Below are 9,385 nucleotides of genomic sequence, written 5' to 3'. Positions count from 1 at the left end.
ATATAGTTATGAACTATATGTAATCATGTACATATGTTGCAACATTTTGTTTCATAACTTAATAGTTGAATTCTTCGACGACTGTGTCGTGTTGAAAATATGACCCACAAGGCCAGAAGCAATTACAAACTTGTTGTTATTCTATTTTCACAAACTTGTTGTTATTCTATTTTCACATTCATAATTTTTTCTATGTTATAGTTGCATTGATTCTTGAATGTAAGATTTACTGGAAACCCTAATGGCATATCTCTATCTCTACTACCTAAAGATAGGTTTCCTCTCTCCTAAAAAATTATTTTTCTCCTCCCTTCGTCCACCTTCGCACGTCTGCCCCTCAACCACACGAAAAAGGAGAGAAAACTAAACGCATTGCACGGTCCACGCACGTCCAACAAGGGGCGGAGCCAGGCCAGCGGCAGCCTCCGGCCGTACTGAAGCAGTGTTCCTGGATATGGGCCTCACGTCCTTAGTAGTCGCTACAGTCACCAAAGGAGTAGAGCCACATGCCGCGGGCCTAGGCCCTGGGGGCCTGGGTCATGTCTCCGCCACTGTGCCCAGCAATGGCAAGAATAAACTAGCCCTCCATGATCCATGCATGATCTGAAACAAAGGCAACCACCGCATCCACAACATCGCACCAGTGTGTGTCAAAGCTTTGCATTCAGCCTCAAGGGTGTCGGTGATGAGATATGGTGCCATTATTAGTGAGGTCAATCTCAAAGCTACTCTCTTTCATTGTAAATTTTCTTTTGAAGGTTGTGTTGTCTCAACTGTGAAGCACATATCTTAGCCAGGTTTTCTCTCTCCCGGAGTCTAGGATGCCACGTATGGTTCGGCCAACCCCATGACCCACAATGTATCCTACATCATGTGAACTTTGATGAATAATCTTGATTTTACCCTGAAAAACCCAATCCATCTCCCTATACACGGTTGCACAACCTCCTTCCTGTGCCGCCACGCTGCACGGTCCCACCCGCCACCGCTGTCGCGAGGCTTCCGCCACCAAGCAAGGCACCGCCTAGACCAAGGACGAGGTGAAGACTCCTTCATTACCGGCTCAACTCCTCAAGCTTCCTCTCCACTCTACATAACGCAATGCAGCCCCTGGGTGGCCATGATACCAGACACGAGCAAGCTGGTGGAGCTCTTCATGTTAAGGTAAACTCATATTACGGTCGAGGCTGGTGAGGCCTAGATGGAGTATTTGAAAGAAAAAAACTACCACAATTGGGGTCATCGTCCCACTGAACTACAACTTTCAAAATTTTGATAAAAACTAACAGTTTTTCTATTTTTGTGCCTAAAAACTACTTAAAATGATTAATGACCATTTTAGATGAGTTAACCATTTTTATGACAAGACGAACCCACCCGTGAGGCCTGATGTGGTAGAAATGTCAACTCCATTTATTTTGACCGTTATGACAGGTGGGCCACCGCCCCACCCTATAACCTCCTCTCTCTCTCTCTCTCTCTCTCTCGCATTTCAACAAATATCTTATGTGCATAAGAGGGAAGCATGCAAGCTCCGGTGACACGCCCGCTGCTAAGACGTCTTGCCGCTCCTGAGATGGTCCACAGGACCTCCCGCACCTCATTCCCGAGTATCTTCCCACGGATAGTTATGGCCAGCTCGATCGAATTCACGCCATCATTCTCCAAGACAGCGAGAGGAGCGATGTCGTCGGCGCCGCCTCCATCGTGGAGCTCGAGCTCATCCAGCGATCCGGGGAAAGGCGGCATCGTTGCATCGGCAAGCAGCTGGCTGGGCTGCATCTCGCGTGTCGCTGGTCATGGTGCATTTTGTAGGCCAGCAGCGCACCGGCTAAGGTAGCACACGAGCAGCTGGATGCATCCAGTTGCTTGTCTGCTAGCACGCTTGTGAGCAGGAGCAGGAGCAAAGCAGTGGCCGCCATCATCTTCTTGTCCTTGAGCTGATTAGAAAAAGCATGGGGATATAGTTATGAACTATATGTAATCATGTATGTATGTTGCAACATTTTGTTTCATAACTTAATAGTTGAATTCTTCGACGACAGTGTCATGTTGAAAATATGACCCAGAAGGACAGAAGCAATTACAAAGTTGTTGTTATTCTATTTTCACGTTCGTATTTTTTTCTATGTTATAGTTGCTTTCATTCTTGAGTGTAAGATTTACTAGAAAACCTAATGGCATATCTCTATCTCTACTACCTAAAAATAGGTTTCCTTTCTCCTAAAAAATCATTTTGCTCCTCCCTTCGTCCACCTTCGCAAGTCTGCCCCTCAACCACACGAAAAAGGAGAGAATACTGGACGCCTTGCACGGTCCACGCACGCCCAACAAGGGGCGGAGCCAGGCTAGCGGCACCTCTGGCCGTACTGAAGCAATGTTCCTGGATATGGGTCTCATGTCCTTAGTAGTCGCTACAATCACCAAAGGAGTAGGGCCACATGCCACGGGCCTTGGCCCTGGGGGCCTGGGTCATGTCTCCGCCACTGTGCCCAACAATGGCAAGAATAAACTAGCCCTCCATGATCCATGCATGACATGAAACAAAGGCAACCGCCGCATCCACAACATCGCACCAGTGTGTGTCAAAGCTTTGCATTCAGCCTCAAGGGTGTCGGCTACGAGATATGGTGCCATTATTAGAGTGGTCAATCTCAAAGCTACTCTCCTTCAATGTAGATTTTCTTTTGAAGGTTGTGTTGTCTCAACTGTGAAGCATATATGTTAGCTAGATTTTCTCTCTCCCAGAGTCCAGGATGCCACGTATGGTTCGGCCAACCCCATGACCCACAATGTATCCTACATCATGTGAACTTTGATGAATAATCTTGATTTTACCCTGAAAAACCCAATCCATCTCCTTGTACACGGTTGCACAACCTCCTTCCTGTGCCGCCACGCTGCACGGCCCCACCCGCCACCGCTGTCGCGAGGCTTCCGCCACCAACCAAGGCACCGCCTAGACCAAGGACGATGTGAAGACTCCTTCATTACCAGCTCAACTCCTCAAGCTTCCTCTCCACTCTACATAACGCAATGCAGCCACTAGGGGGCCATGATACCAGACATGAGCAGGCTGGTGGAGCTCTTCATGTTAAGGTAAACTCATATTGCGGTCGAGGCTGGTGAGGCCTAGATGGAGTATTTGAAAGAAAAAACTATCACAATTGGGGTCATCATCCCACTGAACTACAACTTTCAAAATTTTGATAAAAACTACCAGTTTTTCTATTTTTGTGCCTAAAAACTACTGAAAATGATTAATGACCGTTTTAGATGAGTTAACCATATTTATGACAAGAGGAACCCACCCGTGAGGCCTGATGTGGTAGAAATGTCAACTCCATTTATTTTGACCGTTATGACAGGTGGGCCACCGCCCCACCCTATAACCTCCTCTCTCTCTCTCTCTCTCTCTCTCGCATTTCAACAAATATCTTATGTGCATAAGAGGTAAGCAGGCCAGCTCTTGTGACGCGCCCGTTGCTAAGACGTACCGCCGCTCCTGAGATGGTCCACAGGACCTCCCGCACCTCATACCCGAGTATCTTCCCACGGATAGTTATGGCCAGCTCGATTGAATTCGCGCCATCATTGTCCAAGACGGCGAGAGGAGCGATGTCGTCGTCGCCGCCTCCATCGTGGAGCTCGAGCTCATCCAGCAATCCAGGGAAAGGCGGCGTCGGTGCATCAGCAAGTAGCTGGCTGGGCTGCATCTCGCGTGTCGCTGGTCTTGGTGCATTTCGCAGGCCAGCAGTGCACCGGCTACGGTAGCACATGAGCAGCTGGATGCATCCAGTAGCTTGCGTGCTAGCTCGCTTGTGAGCAGGAGCAGGAGCAAAGCAATGGCCGCCATCATCTTCTCGTCCTTGAGATCATTAGGAAAAGCATGGTGGCAAGCTGCACCTGAGACCGGTGATCTCCGGTACTCGCCGGTGTCGCCCTTTGCCGGGACAGCCGACACCGAGGCTCATGTTGTCATGAGCATCACCGCGCCCATCACGCTCGACTCTGCAGCCATGGCCAGGGCGTGGCTCCCGCTGATGACCAACCTCGCAGGGTATGCTGTCGTCCCGCTGCAGGTTGCAAACGGGAGCACCTTGTACGATAGCGACGCCGACCTCTCACCTGCTTCCCTCCGTGGAGCGTCACCGGATCTTGAGCTCACCTACTTCCCTTCGATGCACAGAAGGTGTTTGTTGAAATGGCAAAAGAAGAAAGAAAGGAGGATAAAGAAGAAGGTTGATGCTCACGTGTGGGCACCACCTGTCATAATAGTCAAAATAAACGGAGTTAATTTCCTGCCATATGAACCCTGACAGATGGGTCCCACATGTCATAAACATGGTTAAATCCTCTAAAATGGTCATCCATGGTCTTCGGTAGTTTTTAGGCACATTTTCTAAAGAAATGTTAGTTTTCACTTAAAATTTTGTAAATTGTAGTTCAGTGGGACGACCCCCAACTATGGTACTCCCTCAGTTCCTAAATGTAGGCCCTTTTAGAGATTCTAATATGGACTACATATGAAGTAAAATGAATGAATTTACACTCTAAAATGCGTCTATATACATCCATGCATAGTCTGCCTCGAAGTGTATAAAAGTGCTTATATTTAGAAATGGAGGGAGTAGTTTTTTGTCAAATACTCACAAAAATGCTTGACATTCCTAATGAAATCTGACAACACATTTCTGTTGTGGAACCGGATCCTCTAATACATTGTGAAGAGATGCCAGGGAAGCTACAATGCCCTGACTTGTAAACAGTAACTGTGTACAATGATATACAAACAGTACTGAACCTATAGTGATTTGCAAATAGTTGGGGGCCCGGACTTGCCTTCCTCATTTTACACAACAGCACCACTGTAGGTCCCTGACATCTCTTCACAAAGTGAGAGGACTGGTTCCCTCAGTTGTTAGCAAAGTTTACCTATTGATCTGGCACGAGAATGATAGAGGCGATGGCCCATTCTTCGTGCGCGGGCGGAGAACGCAAGTAAATCACCCGAACCTTCGCAGGTATGTTCGCCACAACAATTTCCTGGTGATGCAGCGGCAGAAACGAAGTAGGGTCAAACAGAAAGTTGTCCATGTCCTCCCCTGATGATCTATTCATGACAGAAATGCGGCTCTGGTTTGCTAGCGGAGGTTGTAGCCGGTGGACACGGGCCATGGCGAATTCTTCAGGCACCGGTGGAGAATCTCTGCCAACAGTTTCTAGATGGTTCCTGAATCAAGTTATTGCAAAATATAACCAGAAAACTTTTACAACAGTCTCGCAGACAACAAAACTAATCTGCCATCGCAGGCTTGCAGCGGAGCAATCTATGTGCATGTATAGAAGGCTATTTGCCCGTTCAGAGCCCCTCCGCTCCACAACTCTGCCACGGAGCGGAGCAGGCTACAGTTCAAATTTCTAGATCGGTGGAATAGGTGCTCCGCCAGATTCATGGAGCTGGTGGATTACCAAACATGCCCATATATACCGCTCCTGCCCTCCATCACTAACAGTGAACTCAAACACCAACAAGGCAAGAGCCGAGCAAGACACCAGCAATGGCCAGAGGAAAGGATGAAGTGAAGCTGCTGGGCGTGTGTAGGATCGAAAGTATGTCTAGAAGGGGGGTGATTAGACTACTTGACTAGATAAAAATCTAGCCTTTTCCCAATTTTCGTTCTTGGCAGATTTTAGAAACTTAGCACAAGTCAAGCAATCAACCCACACATGCAATTCTAAGAGTATAGCAGTGGAATGTAAATCATTGCATATGAAGGTAAAGGGGGGAGTTTGGAGGGAGCAAACGCAATGTTGACATGGAGATTTTTGGCGTGGTTCCGATAGGTGGTGCTATCGTACATCCATGTTGATGGAGACTTCAACCCACGAAGGGTAACGGCTGCGCGAGTCCATGGAGGGCTCCACCCACAAAGGGTCCACGAAGAAGCAACCTTATCTATCCCACCATGGCCATCGCCCACGAAGGACTTGCCTCACTAGGGTAGATCTTCACGAAGTAGGCGATCTCCTTGCCCGTACAAACTCATTGGTTCAACTCCACAATCTTGACGGAGGCTCCCAACTGACACCTAACCAATCTAGGAGACACCACTCTCCAAAAGGTAATAGATGGTGTGTTGTTCATGAACTCCTTGCTCTTGTGCTTCAAATGATAGTCTCCCCAACACTCAACTCTATCTCATAGGATTGGATTTGGTGGAAAGATGATTTGAGTGGAAAGCAACTTGGGGAAGGCTAGAGATCAAGATTCATATGGTTGGATTGAAATATCTTGGCCTCAACACATGAGTAGGTGGTTCACTCTCAGAAAATGAATGCTGGAAGTGTAGGCACATTCTGATGGCTCCCCTCACGAATGAGGAGAGGGTGGAGGGGTATGTATAGCCTCCACACAAAATCTAAGTGTTACACACAATTTACCAAACTCGGTGGGACCGAATCATAAAACTCTGTTAGACCGATATAGTTCATAATGTAACCGTTAGGCATTTTGGTGGGACAGACACGTCAACTCGGTGAACCCGATTTTGTTAGGGTTAGGGCATAACGTTATCTCGATGAGACCGATTACACAAACTCGGTGGGACCGACTTTGGTAATAAGCTAACCAGAGAGTTGGTCAGGCAAACTCGGTGGGACCAATTCGCTCATCTTGGTTAGACCAAAATGTTATGAAAAGGAAACAGGGAGTTTGCATTGCGAACTCGGTGTGACCAATCGCTCATCTCGGTTAGACTGAATAATTACGAAGGGAAACAGAGAGCTTGCAATCCCATCTCGGTGAGACTGAGATCCCTATCGGTTAGACCGAAGTGACTAGGGTTTCTGGCAGTGGCTATGTCAAATGAACTCGGTGGCACCGGATATATCAAATCGGTGGGGCCGAGTTTGACTTTTGGTTTGGGACATATGTGGATATGAGAAAGTGGTTGAGGGTTTTTGAAGCATATCACTAAGCATTTTGAGAAAGCAAGCCATTAAGCAACACCTCATCCCCTTTTAATATTATTGGCTTTCCTATGGACTCAATGTGATCTTGGATCGCTAAAAGTAAAATGTAGAGTCTTGAGCTTTTAGAGCTTGAGCCAATCCTTTGTCCTTAGCATTTTGAGGGGTCCACATTCCTAATCCATGCCATGCCAATCATTGAACTTTCCTGAAATATTCATCTTGAAATAGCATTAGTTCAATGAGCTATATGTTGTTAATCATTACCAAAACCACCCAGGGATAGTTGCACTTTCAATCTCCTCCTTTTTGGTAATCGATGACAACATATAGATCAAAGCTTTGACAAATGATAATAAGATTGAAGTACACCGTCACTTTGAGAAGTATGTGATAAGCATGAGCTCCCCCTAAATTTGTGCATTGTTTAAAATTTGCTTTGGACTGCAAATGCACAATCTGTTAGGATCATGGGTTACTCTTCCATGTCAGATAAATCTTGGTGGAGCGCTCAAAATGATAACAATTAAAACCATGCACTCATCACCAATCAAAGTGAATGATCATATAGGGATATAAGAGATAATATCATCCAAGCACACATTAAAGTAGCATATGATCAAGCACATGATCATACAAGTATCCCACAAAAGGACATAATGTATCAAGTAAGCATACAATAAAGTTCAACCAAATAAAGTGCAAGAGAGACAAAAAGCAACTCTCTCTCGAAGGCTATGATCTATACATATTTCTCCCCCTTTGGCAGCAAGTTACCAAAAAGTTCAAATATGCATAGTGTTATGCGTCTCTCAGGCTTGGTCTCCATGAGGTGGTGTAGAGATGACTCCAAGGACGAAGGCTTTGGTTGATGTAGCTGGAGCTGCTGGAGTGGCTACTGGAGGTGGCACTGAAGCTATGGCTGCTGGTGTAGATGTGGTAGCTCTAGTATCAGGTACTGGCACTGCATCAGACCTCTGACCTCTTGGCACTCTCGTGAAAGCATCTATAGTTGCCTTTCCTTTCTTCTCCTCTGCTTCCTCCTGGAGCTACTCAACTACTGACTGGATCTCAGTTACTTTGACATCAAGATCATAGAATTTTTGCTCAATGATTATTTCCAAACTCTCCTGATTCTGAGTCAGGGTGGCCAAGCCCTTCTCAATCCTCAAGGTAGATTAGATCAGATATCCAAGTTAATCTTGTTTGCTCTTCAAGAACACCTGAGATGCCTCTTCAGCACTTGGCATCTTTGCAGCCTTATCTGCCCTTGCCTTTGCTCTCTTCTCATGTGCTTGCACTGATGAAGGATCATTCTCATCCATGACCACTGTGTTGTCTTGAAAATCTGGCTTGAGAGGTAAGTGCTCCTTGTCCAACAAGTAAGTGCCTGTGCCCATCTTTGAGTTGATGAGCACCTGAATTTGTGGAGCATACCCACAAGACCTTTTATGATCAGCAGCTGTCCTCTTGATTGTCTCTACAATCAGACTCATCACTTTGAATTTTTGAGGAACATAAAAAATGTGCAGTAGGCTGATTGAATGTCCTCTTATCATCCTATGATCTCCAGACTTGGGCAATAGAGTATGCCTCAAGATGGTGTTGATAGTAGGCAGACCAGACATCAAGTATTTCACGGAGCCCAACTTATGAGTTTCTAGGGCTTCTTCAGGAATTTCCTTGTACATACTTGCCATGGAGTTGTGGTCTTTCTTCTTCTTGGCATACACATCCAAGTCATCCTCATGAGCTTCTGGAGCATTTATCAACTTGGCCCATTCATCAATAGTTGATTGGTACCTTGTACCTTCAGACATCCACACTATCCTTCCATCTAGATAGAAATGAGCAGTGGAGTAAAATTGCATGATCAACTCAGCATTCCACTTAAGGCCAGTTCTTTTGGGCGGCTTAAAAAATAAGCTGCCTCTTCCCAGCTTAAAAAATAAGCCGCCACCAAAATTTGTTGAGACTTCCAAATTAGTTATTCCATAACTAGTTTAGAAGTCCCAATGAATAAGAGAGATGACTTATGGAAAAAGCTCAGGAGGAAGCGGCTTATTTTTTAAGCTGCCAAAAGAACTGGCCCTTAGTAAGCTTCTGGCCAACAAACTTGTCAACTCCACAAGCCTTGAAACTGTCATATACACCTGGGAAGTGATCTTCATTCTCTATGATGTATGTCCAGTCAACCCATATCATGTCACAGACAATTGGCTTCTTGCAAGCAGAATGGTCTCATAGAATTCTTGTTGTTCTTTTGTGTGGAATCTGTAGTCCACTGTAGTTTTCCTTCTCACAGCATAAGGGTCATTCTTCCTCCAAAGTCTTAGACCTGCATCCTTCCTGATGCTCATGTCCTCTGCCACTGGATGAGTGTCATTGTGGTCTGTGATCTTTGGTTTGAGCT

The sequence above is a fragment of the Triticum dicoccoides genome, chromosome 1B (genome assembly GCF_002162155.2).
Source record: "Triticum dicoccoides isolate Atlit2015 ecotype Zavitan chromosome 1B, WEW_v2.0, whole genome shotgun sequence".
Taxonomy (NCBI): Eukaryota; Viridiplantae; Streptophyta; class Magnoliopsida; order Poales; family Poaceae; genus Triticum; species Triticum dicoccoides.
This window is presented reverse-complemented; position numbering follows the sequence as displayed.